Here is a 19,149-nt window from a genome sequence, read left to right as displayed (position 1 = left end):
ATCCCTGGAGCATCCCTGCAGCATCCCCATCCTGCATCCCTGGAGCAGCAGCATCCCCATCCTGCATCCCTGCAGCATCCCCATCCTGCATCCCTGGAGCATCCCTGCTGCTCTCCCTGCCCGGGATCAGGGGTGTGCTCGGGGCTGATCCCCTTCACACCGACCTCCCTCGGGGGCCCTATTCAAGCCCAACCTGACTGGGAAGCAGCTTTCCAGCAGCTGGAGGGAATCTGCTGCCTGGCTGCTGGAAATCACGGGGAGGAGGGAGCCAGGAGAGGGGCTGGGAGTGCAGAGCCAGAGGTTTTCCCTCCTCTGCTGTCAACTCCATGTTCTTTTCAGGGAGCAAACTGGAAAGTGTTTGTTTGCAGTGCTGGTATTTCTCCCTGGCTCCTCCTGATTGATCATCTGATTACATTTGTGGCAAACAAGCCCGAGATCCCCCTGGCAAATGTGGGATGTTCACAACTGGCAGCAACAAACCCGTTTGTCTCTCTGGCAAGGTCTGGAACGTGAAATGTGTATTCCAGAAGCAGAGCTTGCTCTCTCATCCAGAGACAGGGAAGTGGAGGGTGAAAAGCTCCAGCAGAAGCTCTTACCCACAGCTCAGCTGTGTGTGAGCAGCAGCCTGGCTCTGCCTCTGCTCTTGGTTCTGTGCCTGGGCAGAGATGCCCTGATTCAGTTGGGTTTTTTCCTCTCAGAAATAGCAAAGGTGTCACACTCCTTTTGGTTTTTACTCTGCTTGCAAACACCCTCAGGCACGAAATACTCCCAGGCCTGATCCTGAGCGAGTGTCACACCCTGGGACTTGTGTCACTGCAGCATCTGGTTTCTGTTTGGGAGGGATTTGTGGCCTTTCAGAGCTAATCTGGCCCTGGCTGCCAAAACACGCAGTCGGCCTTTGCTTCTGCATGAAACACCCCGGAATTCCCTTGGGTTTTGCCCCAGACATAACAAATTTAACATGAAATCTGGAGTTCAGGGTGAATTTTCACGGGTCAAGCTTTCCTGTGGGCTCCAGGCACAGTCACACTGCTTGGCTTGGGGCTGAACTTCATGTTCACCAACAGGGCAAGAGCAGCAAAAGCCACCAGTGCCAACATCCCCATGGCAGAGCTTCCACAGCAGCCTCACAACAGACTCTTCCTCCCTTTCCCAAGGGATTTTGGCCTCAGTTGTTGCCAGCTTGATATTTCCTGCTGAGTGCTGCCAGCCAGAGGTACCCACCAGCTCCTGAGTCCTGCCCAGGACTGTGTGAGAAGGGGGCTCAGAGACAGATTTTCTCCAAAGGGTTCTCTGTTTCACAGAAATCAATGTCTGAGTGAGATGTGCACAGCACAGTGCTGTCATTTTCCTCTGAAATTTTGGAATCAATGGGCCATAGGAAAGCTGTCAAACTGACATCCCTTCTGTCCTGAAGATGCTTCTTGATGCTGTTTACTGGGCTCCTCTGAGAATGCAACAGAGACGTTCCAACTGAGGGAAATAACATCTCCTTTTGGAGCAGGGAAGAGGTGGAAGAGAAGGAAAAGGGGAAAGTGTGTTTGAGGAGCTGTTTTGTTTCCCTGTTCAGGAGTTCTGTGCAAAGAAAAGCACTTTCTGGTGTAGTTTCACTACTTTTTTTTTTTTTTTTGCATGTAAACCCAGAATTGTTAATCCAGGCTGTGAATTCCTGGTCGTGGTTCCCTGGAGAGCAAGGAAGGTGTGGAACAGCCAGCAGTGAGTGAGAACCTTTTCCCATCTGGTTCTGCACAGGGCACAGTGTCTACAGACAGGGAGGAGGAGGAGGAAAGGTCAGGGATTAGGGAAATGTGTGCATTCTGTCTTGACCTGGTGCAAAATCCCACCCACCTGCCCTGGCCTCTGACTCTCCAGGAGCAGCTGATCCAGAACCCACCCGGCAGAGTCCTGGTGGCTTTAAATAAACCCGACTCCCCCAGGCACTGAGCTGTACATGCAAATGGAGCAGGGCTGTGACAGCCCTGACTGACGAGGGCCTGGCAGTAATTACACCTGAGGCAGCTCTGAGCTCTCACTGGGGCTGGCAGGAGGCAGAACTTGGCTCTCCAGGCTCCTGGGGTTCTGACAGTGGGAAGTCTCTGGTAACCAGGGGATTACAGCAGCAGGAGGTTTGGCCACCTCTGCACCCAGAGGGACAGAACTCGAGGCAAAAGTCCTGACAAAACTGAGGTTTTTGGGGGGGCTGAATTCTCATTTCAACACTGTGCAACCCTCGTGTCCAATCCAACAGCTCTGCTCACCAGCTCCTTCCAAGAGCCTCTTGAAAAGCTTCCTCCTCCCCTGCCTTCCTCCTGGCTCCCATTCTCCAGATCCTTTGCTATCCAAGTGCAAGTCATTTATTGCTCCCTTCTGATTCAGAAACACTCCTGCACTTCCCTTGCTCTTGCACAATATCTCATTGGATCCTGTAGCTGGGGAGTGTTCTCATGTCCCCCCAGAGCGTGTTACAAAGCCCCTCATCCCAGCATTTCCTCCTGTTCCTGCTCAGCAGAGCTGTCAGCACGGGCTCTGTGGGTGACACACCCCTGCCACCCCTCTGAGTCACCCACTTGAGCTGCTCTTGCTGATGCCACAATATTTTCTGCTCAGTAATGGCCTCGTTCAGAGCTCCCTGCACTGACTCTGGGATGTGATCCACCCCCTTCCCCAGCAGCAGCACAGGGGCAGGGGGTGCAGGGACACTCCTGAGCTCCTGTCCCTGGGGTCAGAGGGGTTTCCTGGCTCTGGGAAGGGGTGACAGGATGATTTTGTGACCCCAGAACCTCGAGGCTGAGCCCTGGGTTTAACACAGATGCTCTCAGGCTTTTGACTCCAAGATTTCTCAGTTCCCCACCTGTGCTGTTGGTGCTTTTATCATCCCTCTTTCCCTCTGATACCGAGAATTTCTGCCTGAGTTGGAATTTGCACCGCAGGGAGGAAAGGGAGGAAGTTCTCCCTGTTCCCAGAGCAGTTGTCCATCATCCCCAGGAAGGACCAGAACGTTCCCAGCACTGCTGTGGAACAGCACAAGTGGCACAGAGGGAGCAGAGTGTGCTGCTGCCCTCCCCACTGAAACCCAGGCTGGGCCATTTGGAGAAGGATGTTCCAAGGCTGGATTTCTCTGGGAATTGACTCCCTCCTGCTCTCACGTGCTCTGGAAATCTCACCCTTCAGTCAGGGCTTGCCAGGTTTCTTTGCAAGCCCTCGTGGAAGGGAAGAACTCAGTGGTATCTTCCCTAGAGGTGGAGAAATATGGCTTTCATTTGCTTTACCTTGACTTTCTGCTAATAAAAAGCAGATTTGGTTTTTAAAGAAGCCTTGTCTTTACTCACCATCTGATTTATCAGAAATTACTTGGAATTCTCCAATGTTAGCATTTCCTCATTCCAATATGTTCAGCAGTCAAAACCAGTAACTTTGGCAAGGCAAGGCTGTAGTGGGCTGGTTTATTGTTGTTTGGTTGGTTTGTTTGTTTGATAAATGAGCTTTTTTAGGCTCTATCAGGATCTCAAACCTGCTGAAACATCTCATGTCAGAATGAGAAAAAACCCTGAAAAATACAAAATATTTTTTTGTGGCTGTGGTTGGAGCTGCCTGGAGTATGGAAGGTGTCCCTGCCCATGGCTGGGGGTGGAACTGGATGAACTTTAGGGTCTTTAGCCACGAGTCCCCCTTACTCCTGAAGGATTTGTGGGTACAGGGCAGGCTTGAATCCCCAGAATGTCTGGCAGAGGAGGAGTTCTGCTGCTGGAGCTGCTCCAGGCACAGCCCACGTGAACAGGTCTCTGCTGGGTGGAAAGGATGGGCAGAAAAGGGGTTTTTAAATCACTCCTGGCTGTGTGTGCCCTCCACTTTGGACACCCAGCCAGAAATATTGGGCACATCTTGATATTCAGTGGTTAAGGGGGAAGAATTGATTTGTTCCCTGCGTTCTCACATATGGATGGTCACTGCCAGAGACAGCTCTTCTGCCCAGAAGATATTGGTTCTTATTAAATATTGCATTACTACAGATCCAACATCCTGTTCTGTGCAAAGGCCATTTTTTTTCTTAATTTTTTTATCTGTATCCTAATGCCAAATCTCCATGACTAGCTCTGAGCCTCTGATTAATCTAATAAATTCCCAGCTTCGTGAGTCCTGGTGATCTATATTCCCTTAGAATTTGTTCTGTGTTGGAGATCATCCACCAATGCTTGCAAATAACCTTTAATCAGTCGCAGAGATAATTTATGATTTTTGAGGAATTGAAAACGATGAATCTCTTCACTTCCCCTCCCCCTCAGTTATGTACAGAACTGGCTGAAATTTGAGCAAAATATTTACTTTCAAGTACTGGTTAAAATGTGACAAATGTTTAAGGATTTTTTTAATTTTTTTTTTAGTGTTTGGTTTTATCTGTTTAATGTTCACTGTACGTTTTGGTTCTTGGCATTTGAGATGTGCAACAGTTTAATTGCAGAAATAGATTGTGTTAATTCCTGAGTTGAATGAACCTTTTTTCCCCCCTCCATTGAGGCTTCCCGTGTTTATGCAGCACCCAGTACAAGGATACTTTAGCTCTGAGTCCTTCAGCCACACTTTATTAAAAGTAAATAATAATAATTCAGATTGGAGCGATCAAATATTTGCCCTCCCCTCCTGCCATCCAACACTCAGTGAACATCTGCTCTTTTCTACTGCCACTCCCACCCCTGAGCTTGTTTGCAGGAATGTTTGCCAAAAGAGGTGAGTTCCAGAGGAGGGTTCTCTTTCCCCTTTCCCTTCCCTCTCTCTCTCCCTCCAATTTGGGGGAGTTTGCCCCAAACCACCCGTGTTTGCCACAGAGTCCCCTTGAACAGTTCTGGGTCAACTCACGTGACTCCCCCTTGCTCCCAGTGCCACTGCCCTGCATCTAAAACTTCAGGAAAGCATGAAATGAACTAAATGAATTAAATGAATTCAATGAATTCAATGAATGGCTGCCCTGTCCCTCGAGAGGAGGGGATGAGCTCCAGGCTGCAGCCACAGAGGAGGCTCCGTGCTCCTCAAATTTCAGATCCCAACCATCTTTAATCATTTAATCCCCGACCTAAATCAGCTCAACCACTCAGCTCAAATCCTGGCTTCCAGCACCCCCCTCTGCCATCCCTGCCAGCGGGATGGGAGCTGTGGAAGGCACCTCCAGCTCTGGCCCTGTCCTTTCCCATCTCCTCCCCCAGCCTGGGTGCTCAGCCAGGCAGGAATTGTGCTGGATCAGCAGCTCCTGGGAATCAGCATCTGCTGTCGTGGGCACGGTGCTGGAAAGGACTTGGAGAGTCCCTGCTCTGCCCCGTGGCCATTCCAGGACAAGTGTTTGCCTGAGCTCCTTGCTCTGACCTTCTTGAAGGCTCCCAGACACACAGAACGCTCCACTGCCTTTTCCATCTGCAATATGTGGTTCCTTCCTGCTCTGTCCCTCCATTCCCGTGCTGCTCCATCATCATGGCCCCTCTCTGTCCCATTTACCCCACCCATGGAGGCACCAATTCCCTCTGCAGGAAACCTTATTTACTGTGGCTTGTTTTGATCCAAAGGCTCCTGTTCTTGGAAGAGCTGTTGCTCCCAGGCACGGTTTTCTCCCCAGTGGGAGTTCTGCCATGATTTCCCATGGATTTGGCCCTCGGCTGCCATAGCACAGGCAGCATGTATGTTCCAGCAGACATGAGAGGGAGCAAGAGCCAGGTGCAATATTTCAGATAAACTCAGCTGGGAATGCCAGAGAACCAATTTTTAATATTATTTTTAGGAAGATTTTAACTTTACAGAGAGTGAGCTTGCAGGGAGCTATTGGAACCCCCGACAGAACCCAATTCCTGCTGTCATTCACATTCCAGAGGCTGGAATGCACGTCCCCGTGGTGCTGGTGCTGTGACTCCTGGCTCACCCCCCCTTTTCCCTGGGGAAGGGGAAGGCAGTCACTCCCCTTGGAACATCCAGCAGGGAAGCAGACTCGGAAGGAGCCAGGCATCTCTTCCCCCCAGCCTTTTGTCTGAGCTCCTGAGAGATGCAAAGTGACACGGGGTGTCAGCTGGGATCACAGAAGCCCAGCCCTGCCTGCCTCACCAGCACAGCCCTCCCTGGGACCACGGGAGTCAAGTGTTCCCCGTGCTCCTGCCCCAGAGATGCAGTCCCTGTGCTCCAGCATTCCCACAGCCCTGCCCTGCTGTGCCCCCGATGGAGGCAGAGGAGAGGGAGAGGAGCTGCCCTTCCTCCCGCCAGCGTTTGAGGGCAGGATTTGCAAATGTCTAAAGAACTGAGCGTTCTCACTTGCTTTTATGAGTTGAAGCTCATCAACTTTCCATACTGGCCACCTGGTTCTGGTTGTTCCTTCTGGAACCCTTCACCGGCTGAGTGATTGCAGGGGTTTTATCCTGCTTTCATGTGGTTTTGTCTGTGCATTTAGGGATATATTTTTCTCTGCCTGGCCTTTGGAGCTGTTTGGCTGGTGCCAACTAAACTCCCTAAGAGCAGAGGGGTCATTATGTTTTAAGTCCTCCCATGTTCAGTGAAATCTGAGGGTTTCACTTCCATCCCGTGTGGTGCCGCTCATTCTCCAGGTTTCAGGGCTGTTTTGCCCATCCCTGAGCTCAGACATCAGGAAAGTGCTCTAAGGTTTTATCTGTCCTGCTTGTTTTCACCAGGCAGAAGGCACTGAGCTGAACTTCTCCCACAGGCCTTCATTAAAATTCACTCATTAGCATCCTGTAGTCTAACTACAGCACACGTGTGATCACAGCCCAAGAGCAGAGCGGGCTCCCGGGTCTCCAGCCTGTGGCCAGATCGATGTCTTTGGGCTGATTCTGCCCAAAGAAACCTTAAAATGACATCTCTGGTCCCCTTCCACTCCACATGATTTGTTGGTAGCATCGCTGACAGACCCCCAGCCAGGGAAAAGGTTTTTCAAAGGGCTTCAAGGCCCAGATGTTCCAGGTTTGGAAGGATGGGAGGGATTTCTGTCCTGGCCTGGGACCAGAGCACACACTCAGCTGCCCTCCTGAGCTTTGCTTGACTTTTACCCTGTCAGCACGAGCCCCAGCCTGCTGGGCAGTGTTAGCACACAAGGTTTGTACACAAAGCTCCTTTGTGTACAAAATAAAGTCGTTTGCAGCCCCAGCCGGGCCGGGAAGGCTCCGCTCCCTGAAAGCAGAGCAGTCCCAGCCCAGAGTCATCACCGGGGCTCCACAAAGCCATGAATATTCCCCCGGTCGGCAGCACCAGATCCTCTGTCGGGAGCACTAATGTTTCTAATTAGGGAGCGCGGGGCACGAGTTATTGTGGGAGCTGAGGCAGGACCGACCCCAGCGCTGTTTAATTCATCAGCAACACCAATCAGGGGGTGCAGGAGACCAAAAGCAAAGTGTGCAGGATCTGAACGCGGGTGCCTGACTTGCTAAAGGTGAAACAAGCACAGAAGTCCGAGAAAAGCCTCCTGCAGGATCAGATAATAACAATAAATGTTCCCCTTTACGTGCTCATCCCGCAGGCACAGGTCCCTCCTCGAGCCTGTGCCTCTCTGCAGGAAAAAGAAAGCAAATCACTGTCTGTAAGAGATGTGATTTGTTCTGTAATCAGGGCCTGCTGTTGCTGCCTGGAACTTTGATTTTCACTCCCAGCAGAAATCAGACACACTCTTAGTGGTCACTGTGTTGTAACATCTGCGCATTAAGGTCTTGGAATGATGTCTTTGTGGGAACAGTGAATGCTGATGGACATGTACAAGTTATTGAACTATCTCCTGCACAGATTTAGTAATTGCTTTGCTTTATTGTTTCTTTGCCTGTTATTTTTTTATCATTTTTTTCATGTTTATTGTCTCTACAATGTCTCTTACTCTAAGATTTGGTGGGTGTGACTGTGAGGCTTCCTGAACCAGAAATTCAGTGATGAACTGAACTGCAAAATGCAGCCCCAAAGAATCTTAACTTTAATATTATCCCTTCTTGTCATTTGCTCTTGGGGTTGTAATTTCCTAATTGATTCTTCCTTCACACTGAGAGGGGGAAAAAAAAAATCTCTAGATAAATAAAAATAACACTTGGAAAGGATGACAAAGGCAACTGCAACATCAGATGTAGACAAACATCCTCCTACATAATGAATAATTGCACATGGATTTCTCCTTTCATTAGTAAAACACCTTCCAAAGGAAATGCACGTTTGTACTCCAGAAGGAATGTTTGGACTTGGCCAGTGGTGTGGAAGGAGGGGGTGGTAAAATGCCTGTGACAGGAACGATCTCCTGTCTGGGAACATTAACCTCTGTCAGCAGCTCTGGGCCCAGAGTGTTTGCAGCTGAACAAAACGTGTCAGCAAAGAGATCATTGAATTTGGGTCGGGGGAGGAGGGGGGGGAGGAAAGAAAATGTGTGAGAAAAGCAGCTGCTTTCTGGAAAATACTGATCTGGTTGGACTGGCAGTGGGAATAGTCCTGGAGTTTTCAGCCAGCCCTGGTTCCTCCAGCTCTGCAGGACCAGCACTGGGATGGGGGGGACCAGAATATGGCATTTTGAGGGTGTTGCCTCACCCCACCAAAGTTGCTCTCTGTGCACCTTTTCCTTTGCAACAGGGATGGTAGAAATGGCCCAATTTCCTTGGAAAATTCCATTTGTGCCCCCAGAGCTCTCACTGTGCTGCAGCCATGGGGGTTCCCAGGGTGACACCCCGTCCTGCAGAGCCCTCTCTGATTCCTCCCCCTGCCTTTAAACCAAACCATGGGCACAGGGGCACAGCCTCTTCCAGGACAGGTTATCCTGCCTGGAGTGCCCAGCCCTGGATCACAACCAGCTTGAGGCACCTGCCTTACAAATGAAAATAACCCAATAATAAGGATATTTAGGGCTCTCCTCATTCTGGCATTGACTTTTTGAGTCCCTGGTTAGCAGGATAATGAAACCCCCCTAATTCTTACAGCCCCTTTGCCACTCAGAAACTGCAAATAAGGAGCTTACACATGTCCAGACCATCCAGTCATGGTGGGCTGGAGTATTCCTGTAGTAGTTACTATAACTACTATTTTACTAGTCACATTTGTAGAGTGTCCATAATCTCCTGGGGGTGAGGAATGACTCATGGACTGGGACATGGGTGATTCCTTCTGTTCAATGATATATTTATGTGAGGGGGAGAGGATGGGTGTTGTTTCTATTTTTAATGCTTTTTAAATGAATAAATTGTAGCTTTTTGAGAGTGAGTGACTAAATTTCACCTCCTAAACCTGAGTGTAAATGTCTCAAGGCCACCAGGCTGCCTGGGGGTGTCCTGTCCCCTCTGAACTGGGTTCCCAAGCACACAGATAAGGCTGTAACTCAAAGGGGTTCTTCCCTGGCGTGGTCACCAGAGAAAACAGGTTAAAAGGTTGGAAATCCAACTCCAGACCTCAGTAATCCCATAGGTAATCACATTTTTTCTTGACTGCCATACGAATATGCAAAAGTCTGAGATGTGCAGGCACAGAGGTGCTGGGGGTCAGGGAGGGCCTGCTGCAAACAGAATCCTAATTTGCTGAAGCTCCAGATTGCCTGAGACATCAAAATAGGATTCAGTTTAGGCGAGTAATTTGCAAGGTGCTATATTTTAGGTAATAACTCCAAGTTGTCTGATCCAGTGTCTCAGCTGCAGCATTGAGGGGAGATGATTGAAAAACCTGAGCTGCTGGTGAAGAGTTCATTTCTCTCTAAAGCTGCAGATTGCACAGAGCATCCTCAATAGTGTTGATTTTGCTGATCCATCCCCAGCGTTAGCAGTTGGCAACCTGAAGCAGGGAGCAAAATCAAATATATGTATTTATCAACTAGTAAGTGCTTGCAGATCCTGGGACATCTCAGGCAGGAACAGCTGAGGGTACAGAGCATGAAATTTGGGATAAATGATGGAACACGTGGAGAAAGGAACCACAAACCCCAGTGAATGGCAGAGATTTCCCTGAGTTCAGCAGGACTGCCTGGCACTGGGATTGGCTCTCCCAGGCAGCAGCACAGGGCTCTGAGTGTTTATTTAGCTCCACTAGAAATGTGAAGTGTGGCCATCACTGAGCTCAGCCAGGCCAACCTGCAGGGCTCAGTGTGTGCCATCAGTGCCAGATTTATTGCTCCTCACAGTCTCTCCTTCTCCAGCTCCACAGAACACATAAGGCTGCATTTACATTTTCTGAATGGACTAATCATGGCTCTCTGCTTTGATAAAGAAAGTGCAGCCTCCCACATAACCACATGGAAACCAACAGGGAAGAGTAAACCAGAAATAAACCCATTCTGGGGGGTTGAGAGAAAAATACCCACCGGGATAATTGGGAGGGATGTTCAGAGAAGCAGCAACTGAACACATAGTCACATCTTAAAAAGAAAATAAATTATAACGCTAAAAATATCCAGGTGAAGGACAGCAAGAGAAAACATGATTGAAGTGGAACAATTGGTAGAGGAGTTAATAGTTATTAGCAATCATTTCAGATTGAATATAGGCTGGTTTTGTAACAGCACAAGGGATGATGCATCTGACAGGACTTAAACAATTGCCTCCCCCTTTCCCAAAGAGCCTTTTAGCAGTGCCCTGGCACAAACAGAGCAGTCTCTGCTCCCCAGGAGTTGGCCAAAGCAAACAGAGTTACTGGAAGTTTTTATTTGTTAAATTCAGTGAAGTTTGATCCCAGACAAGTCTTTCAAAACCTTTCCTCCCTGTATTCCAGACCTTAACACATTTTAACATTGATCCCACTGTATTTTCCCCTGTAGCCTTTAAGGACTAACCCTGAGGGGTCAGGCAGAGTCCCACCAGTCTGGTGCCTTTTACCCACCAGTGTCCAAGAGCCACTGCCTGGGCAAGAGTGTAAAAATGGAGCAATATGGGTGATATTCCTGCAAATAACCTCCCATCATCCAAGTGTTCACTGTGCCAGGGTGGTTTCTATGCCTTTATTAACCATCCCTGGAATTCTTTCCCTGGGAATTGAAATTCCCCACTGTCTCCTTGAACCTGGGCCACTTTGGGAACATTTTGCATCCAGCCATCCTGTGGCCAGAATGTGGACACACTCCCTGTCCTGCATGTGCTGGCACTGGGATCTCAGCTCTGGGCATGTGGGAAAGCCAACACTCAGCCCCAGATTCCCTCAGTGTTCCCGGGGAATTTGTGCCCAGAGGGAGAAACTGCAGACGAGTTACGATGAAAGGATTTAAGGGGCCCGAGCCAAATCCATCTCGCTCACAGCTGAAGAGCTACAGGTCCTTGTGATAAGTATTTTTCAAAGGGTTTTCTTGTTGTTGTTTCAGAGATTTTGTGTGTAATGTTTGTTCCAGAACGTTGCTGGTGAGAAGAAGGGTATGTCCAGCACAGGGGTGCTAAAGACAAGCGAGCAAATGCTCTGCAGGGACAGAACTCAGGGCTTAGGAGCTCATTCCAAGGCTTCTTTCACACAGTAGAAAGAAGTACCCAAAGTTTTTCCAAGTAATGTGGAATTCTGCTTTCTTCTGGAGGAAGCTTGGTTTTTGTTCCCATCCAAATACTCCCTGCAGTTTTGAGGTGGCCTGAGAGAACAATCCCATGTATTTCTCATTCCAAGGGTCAGTCCATACCTGGCCATGGAGGGTTTTACAGTCCCAGGGTGACGTGGCTGTGACACAGGGCAGAGCTTTATCCTTGCCAGGGGATTAAAACTTCCAATCTCTCCTCTCTGTGAGCAGGGAATGGCTGGAGCTGTGTCAGGGCAGGCTCAGGTTGGATCTCAGGGAAAGGTTCTCCCCCAGAGGCTGGTTGGGCACTGCCCAGGCTCCCCAGGGCAGTGGGCACAGCCCCAAGGCTGCCAGAGCTGCAGGAGGGTTTGGACAACACTCTGAGGGACAGGGGGGGATTTTTGGGGTGTCTGTGCAGGGCCAGGGGTTGGACTGGATGATCCTTGTGGGTCCCTTCCAGCTCAGGATACTCTGTGATTCTATAAGCTTGATTTTGAATTCCAAAGTTTTGGTGAAACAGAGGATGGGAGAGTGGAGATTTGCTGATTTAACACAAAGGATGGATTTTAGGAGAAGAACACCCAGGGAATCGTGCTTTTTGTGCTAAGCCTGAGTCATTGAGGGGGAATAGCTTAGTCACAGGTCCTCCCTGGTCCGTGCAGACCCTTCAGCCGGGGGCTGTTGTGTTCCAGCTGCATTTCCCAGCAGGTTTGGAACCTGTGTCCCCCCTGCCCAGTGCCTGGAGCCTTTGCTGACGGTGGCACAGCCCGAGGGAGGGTGGGGGGAACACACTGAACCAGCACTGAAGTGCCATTAGAGGGAAAGCTGAGTATTTCTGCCAGGCAGGTGTCTCACACTCCAGCCAAGCTGGAGGAGGCTGGAGTGCAATCTGTGAGCCCCTGCACACAGGCAGGGCTGCAGAGCCAGGGATGCCCAGCTGTGCCTCCCCTCGGGGAGCAGGGCACGAGAAATCACCTCGGCAGAGCAGGCTGGGGGGGATGGAACCCCTCACAGGGTGGGCACGAGGGAGGGACACCGTGTGACCACCGATCTCACCCAAATCCAGAGGGTGAGAGTGGCACAGCAGCAAAATGCCCCAGGGAGAGGCTGTCTGGGTGTGGGTACAACCCATGGTACGTGCAGCACACCCCACACTGAGTGTTCACAGGCTCCTGAGGGCTCACCAGCTTCTCTCTGAAGTCTGAAACGTGCACTCTCACAGAGTGCCAGGCTGAACCTCCTCCTCACTCCCCTGCCACCTCAGTGCCTGCAGGAAGCCACACACACAGATAAAACCAGGGCAGGTTTGACACACTGGATTTACACACATGTACCTGCAGGAAATAAATGCTTCTGGGGGGTGTTTCCTGCAGTGTGGCACATTGTGCCAGGCAACTCACTCAAACCCATGGCACACACCTGCTCTGGAGTTGTTTCCAGAAACATTAAAGGGGAAGGCAGGCCCCAAACTCACATCTTGGTGATTTCAAACAACCCCAGGAGATTTGAAGCCTGAACTTCTTTCCCTGTCATGCCATACACTCCCCATGCAAGGAAAAGATGACCACATGGTGCACAAATCAGTGGAAAGTGCTTTTACAAAAACTCTGTTCAGAAGTAAAGAAGAAAGGCTTGAATGTCACAGAATTTCTGCAGCATGGAAAAGAAGTTCAGTGGGGAAAAAATAACAAGTACAGCGCTCTGTACACTTATTTGATGGAGTCAGAAGTATTGTCAAGAGGTTGTTTTTTTCTAGATTGCCACAAGCAATTAATGGACTTTTACTTTGAGAGAGATAAAACCCCACAGGCACAGGATTGTGAATCCCTGACACCACTGTGTGTTCAGAGAAGAGCAATCCCATGGAACAGGGAACACGTAGGAAATCCAACCCACGCTACTCGGGGGTGAATTGTAACCCATTTGACCAGTTATATTGTAATCCTGTGGCTGGTTAGTTATAAAACAACCGAGTTATCTTTCATTTCTCCTGTGAGCTCTGCTCGGAGAACAGGGATTCGTGTTCCTGGGAGCTCTGGGGCTCCACGTTTTGCATGTGGGAAAGTCGGGCTGAGAGAGAGACTTGGGAATTCACAAGTGAGGATTTGTTATCTGTGCAGAAACAACCCACAGACAACAACCTGGACCAAAACCACTCCAGCACTGATTAGGGCCCAGTGCCACCCTAGTGCCTGCTTCCCTGCCCCAAAACTCTGCTTTTCACTGCTTTCAAAAAGCTGGGCAAAACTTAGAACTGGAGGGCAATGGAAGAAAAATATTAATACACAAACAGGAAGGGTTCAGGCGCCCCTCGGGCCACAAAATCTGCTTGCAACATTCAGAGAAGTATTTTCTAAAGGGTTCCTTCCAGGGCTTCTTCGGGAAAAGGTGACAGATCTCCCCCCCTTCAGCAGGAAGGGCTGTTCAGGGGTGGCTCTGGGAAGGGAATTTGAAGGGACACGAGTTTTCCTCTACCGTGTGTGAAAAACTGAATGTCGTACGAGAAAAAGGAGTGTTTTCCCTCAGACAATTTGACTGAACAGTCTTGTTCCCCGGGGAAATGGAATGTACCTACATTATATCCTCTCTACACATCCTCCTCCTACAGCCCTCCCTGTCACTCTCCTTCCATTGTGTCTGTGTGAGAGCAGTGTTAAGCATCAAACTTCTAAAAATGAACCCAGCTTCTTAGCAACTCTAAATGCCTCTTTAGCATACAATAACAACTGTTTATGGGCTTGCAGTGAGTGGTTTAGATGAAGAAATAAGGCAGCCTTTTTCAATTTGAAAACTCGCTTTCACCTATTCTGTTGGAGAACAGCTTAATGGGTCTTTTGGTACAATGACAAATATTTTCCTTTTTCTCCTGTCTTTGTTTACATGTCTAGGCAGTGGTGATCACAGCAGCTCTGTGAATACACTCTCTGTATTCCCTTATTCACAACATTTGTATTTCTTGAGGAAAAGCATCATCACGCATCTCTTACCTTCAAGCCATACGAGTCCCTCGAGCAGAGGTGCGAGCACTTCGAGCCAAATATATCCAAAACACCACAACTCTCCACCGTGGCTTTTCCCAAGCTCTCCAGGGCCTTCGGGCAGACTTTTTGGTGTTCAGCGTTCACGCACGAGCAGAGGAGCAAAAAAAAAGAGAAAGAATCACCTGCCTGATCCCCGCCAGCCGGGACTGGTGCAGGTGGAACTTGTGTAACCCCAGGCTGAGCTGGCGACCGCTGGAACTTCAGGAGCTCGGGAAGCGGCTCAGCTTCCCGGGAAGAGGCGATCTCGGCAGGGAATCGCTGTCCATCTCGCTCAGCGCATCGCCGGCTGGAACAGCAGCAGCTCCGTCTCCGTCTCCCAGAGCCCAGACTCGGCTGAGCTGGCGCTCGGAGCCAGAGCTTCCCTCCCACGGCGCGATCCCAACAACCTGTTTCCACTCCAGCTCCCTCGGCTGCCCGCGGGGTGCGAAATTCCCGCAGCGCTTCCCTCTCTGCCTCGCCTGATGCTGGGAGGGAGGGAGGGGAGGAGAGGGAGGGGAGGGGGCCAAGTTTCCTCCCCCGGATCCCTCCGGCTCCCGCGGGCGGGGACGGGCGGCTCCAGCGCCGGGAATGCGGGACCGGCTCCAGCACCGGGAGCGGGACAGCGCCGGGTTCCGGGGGGGCTCCGAGGGGTCCCGGGGACAGGAGGGAGCGGCTCCCACCGCCAGGGACTCGCGGGGGGAACGAGCCCTTCCCTGCCCGGCCGCCCTGCCCTGCCCTGCGCAGGTGAGCGCCGGGGATGCTCCTCCCGGGATGCTCTGCCAGGGATGCTCCTCCCGGGATGCTGCACTCGGGATGCTCCTCCCGGGATGCTGCTCCCGGGATGCTCCTCCCGGGATGCTCCTCCCGGGATGCTCCTCCCGGGATGCTCTGCCAGGGATGCGCTACACGGCCCTGGAACGCCGGGCACCCTCCGAGCTCCAAGATTCCCGCTGCCCCTGCACAGCTGTAGGGTTTCGCAGGGAAAACGTGGAATGACCCACTGCTAAGGCAGGAAAGCAGGAATTTCTAAGGAAGCTGAGGGTGGTTGTCGTTCCCAGCGTTAACAGCTCGCACACCTCCCGTGTAGAGGAACAGGGCACTGCCAGGGAGGGGCATCGCTCACCTGCATCCTTCCCCGGCAGAGTCCCAGCACGTCCCGGGGATTTGCTGAGCTCCCGGGCTGAGAGCTCCGCGGGGCTCCTCGTTAAACGCTCTGTAATGGGAAATAGATTCTCTTTGCAATTCAAATACCGAGAGAAACCATTTCCTGAAAGTGTAGCTGCTGTTGCAATATTTTAATATCTTCTTAGGGTTTAATATCCTTGAGATTGCCTCACCCTCAAAGCATTAGCAGCCCATAATTTGAAGTGCTTCCTAAGAAAGCTCTTTTTTTCTTTTTCTTTTTTTCCCCCCCAAAATGGCTTGATATCTTTTCTGAATGTGTTTCTCATCTTACCAAATAGCCCTAGACAAAGAGAGAACAGGAAGAAACCCATCTCTGTGGTTGGGTTTTAGGGAAATTCAGTTTCTGCAGAATTTTCTTCAAAGGAGTGGATCTCAAATGCTGCTTTCAGCCTTTCCTGGCAGTGAAACCCTAAAGCTCCTGACCCCTTTGGGGTGCTGCAAACCCGAATTGTTGTGTGTACACGCACTGTCCTTTCTGAGTCATCTTTAGTGCTAAAGTCAAACTGAGTTCTCCTGAACTTTCCAAGTGTTATTGCAATAATTTCCTTTTTTTTTTCCAATTAATGTTCCACTGTGAGTTTTGCAGTGCCAAGGGAGCCAAATAAATACTAGAGCTGGGTATATAGACAGCAATTATTTCTCCTGGAAAGCAGGATGGGAATGTTTTTGTACATTTTGCTTGCCTCAAAATGATTACATTTATTTAATGGATGGACAACTCTCCTTTGAGATGTTTATGCTTTCTTTGAGGCCAAGAAGGATCTGTCCTCTCTTAGACTCCTTGGGCTTCTGGTTGTGTCACAAGATGTTTTCCATCCGGCCATCTATAAGAAAATGAACTACACTCTGAGTCAGGAAAACAGCAATTTAATAACTCAGAACTGGGAAAGGTGTTTAATGGACGAGCTCTGAGTCTCACTGACTCTGCCATCTGCCTCAGCCCTTTGATTTACAGTGTGGATGTGTTTAACTGCTTGTAAAACTCAGATCTGAGTGTTGCTGCTGCTGCTGCTGCTACATTTTTTTTTTTCCAGTCCTACTAAAGAAAAAAGCTTTTATTTTTTTCCACTGGAAAACTATGAATTAAAGGCTGGTCTGATGGGAGATGTGTTATAAATCACAGCTGCCTGGGCCAGAAATGCAGCTCGTCTGTTAGTCTGGAATGGGATGAGCTGCAGAAAACTGCTGGAGATTTTAATGGGTGATGTAGCTGTCCTTGGGAAGTTTAAAGTGAGATTCATTTCCCTTGAATTTTGTATCAAGGATTTCAATAAATGCCCTGGAGTTAGATGAATCATGGGAGAAAATAAAGCACAATAACAAGAAAAACTGACTTCTAAAAAAGAAAAACCTCAACCCTGAACCCGAAGCCAAAACAAAATGAAACTTCAAACCCACAGTAGAACCTTCTCAAGAGAAGCAAAAGCTTCTCCTTTCAGGGCACTTCTGGTTTGTGGAGAACAGTTCCTGGGGCAAATCTCCTGAGTGTTCTGCAGCATTTCCTCACCGTGTGTTCGCTCTTTCTGCCTCTTTAACAGGAGCCTCAGATCCTCTGAGCAGCACGGGGAGATAAGAGGCCTCCTGCACTGCACCATGTCACTGCAAAAGGGAGCTGGCAGTGGAACATCAGTCACTGAGATCCTCAGCACGAGACAGCTCATTATTTCACTGCTCCATCACACGCTGCTGCTGGGGAAGGCTTTGGAGAGACAGAGGGGCTCGGCTGACAACTGGATTTCTCTGATGCAAGGAGGAGCTGGCCACAAATGCAGAAGGGCAAATGTTTCTGACTGCCCTGGGGACAAGGCAGAGGTTTTTTAGGGGACAGTCCTGAACTGTGGAATGAGCTTCCCTTCAAGTTTATCACAACTTTGCTGCTTTCTGTGTCAGGCCCATCTCTTTGGCTTTGCCTTTCTGGCATCAGCATTCAATAAATATAAAAATAAGGAAGATCTCAGGGCAAACCAGCGAACACAGTTCATCCTCATGAGGAAGAAAAACCCCACCCCATCCTTAACACTAATTAATTGGTACAAGTGCATCACATACCCTCTTAAACGGTGCTCAGGTCTCACACAGAGTGTGCCATGTGAAAACTCCCTGTTTCAGTGCAGTGCCCCTTGGCTCAGGGGGGTTGCTCAGCATCCTGTCTGGAGCACTGGTTCTGCAGGCTCCTAAAAATGCCCTTCCCTGCGGGTCAGTGCTGTGCAGGGAGCAGGAGAGGCTGAGCAGTGCCCAGGCTATGGAACCCCAGCAGCCCCTTTCTCTATGGAATCCCAGCCAGCTCTGGATTCAGCAACTGGAACCCCAGTCAAGGGCCAAAACCCATGTCCCCCTTCCCCTGGTCTGCCTCAGTTTGCCTCCCTTTCTGTGCACCTCCAGCAGCCAGGCTGGTGCAGGAAGGTGGAGGTGGATCCACGTGGATCCTGGCTGGAATTTGGGCAGTTCTCCTCTCCCCTCACGTGCTCCCTTCTGGAGCTGCTGCAGAGCCTTTGGGCTGCAGGCTGTGCCCCCTCTGCTATAAACACATAAACCAGCACATTAGCATCTTCTGCTCTCTCTCAGGGTAGACCCCTCTGTGACTCCTGAACAAAAGACCTGCAGCTCAGGAAGGCAGATTAGTCATAATGAGCCTTGTGAACTCGAATGCTCTGCAGCTCCTTCATCTTTTCTGCCAAAACAGGCAACGTTACCAGAGTCTTGTGCACACTTGTGGTGCAGGGGGAGACTTTGCTCTCCTCAGCAGAGCAGGCACAGAGAATTATTGGTCAGAACTGGCTTCTGGGAAATGATTATCTCTGTGCCTTGCACTGGGGCAGGAAAGCTCATTAGTCCTGCCAGAGAAAGTACCCAACTGCTTGGGACAGACTGGCCTTTAATTGCATGATGTAAAATCCAACCTTGGCAAAGTCTGGCTCTAGGCATGGCTGCAGAAATAATGTCTGAACCAGTCACAGGAGCCACAGCCCATCAGGAACTGTCCTGGCAAATATCCTGTGCCTTTAACAGGCAGGCAGCAGGTGGGAAAGTGAGGGGCTGCACCAGGATCTGAGGGCATGGCTTGTTCTTTCAGTGCTACAAATTCCAAAGAATTCTGTTCCTACAGGGATAAACTGCCACTTTTGGGCCCCTGAGAGCTGACACAGAGAGGTACCCAGAGGGTCCTCCCCTGCTGTCTGTGGGCTGGAGCCCTGTGGGTCAGCACATCATTCCCCCCATCCCAGTGATCCCAGAGAGACTTTGGTGCTCCAGAGGGATTTTGGTGCTGCATTCCCAGAGTGTTTGGGCTCAGATCCACCCTGGCCACGCAACACTGGAAATGACTGAATCGGCTCATTTCAGGCTTAAGGAATCAATAGTCTTGGGCTGCAATTTCTTCAGAAGCCCAGATGGATATTGATATCTCTGGGAAAGAAATGAATCCTCAGCTTCTTGTACCTTTCCAGAGGTGGGCCAGGAAAATGCTGGTTTCTCCTGTGA

General features: G+C 50.1%; 1 protein-coding gene across 2 annotated transcripts in view; it reads right to left on the bottom strand.

The window, feature by feature from the left end:
- The window catches only part of DRD2 (dopamine receptor D2), a 26,165-nt gene extending 10,488 nt beyond the window's left edge, over positions 1–15,677 (bottom strand). The window contains exons 1-2 of one of the 2 annotated variants that reach the window (XM_027699356.1): positions 15,608–15,677; positions 14,452–14,567 (exon numbers count right to left, since the gene is read on the bottom strand). The gene's annotated coding sequence lies outside the window, so the exon portion shown is untranslated. Of the gene's footprint in view, positions 1–14,451; positions 14,987–15,607 lie in introns of those variants that run through there. The other variant, XM_027699357.1, reaches the window with a different exon arrangement.
- Positions 15,678–19,149: the final 3,472 nt, after the last annotated feature.

This window comes from Neopelma chrysocephalum, unplaced genomic scaffold, assembly GCF_003984885.1.
Source record: "Neopelma chrysocephalum unplaced genomic scaffold, ASM398488v2 Primary Assembly neopelma1_138, whole genome shotgun sequence".
Lineage (NCBI taxonomy): Eukaryota > Metazoa > Chordata > Aves > Passeriformes > Pipridae > Neopelma > Neopelma chrysocephalum.
The sequence above is the reverse complement of the archived record's forward strand: the minus strand, read 5'-3'. Positions and strand labels throughout refer to the sequence as shown.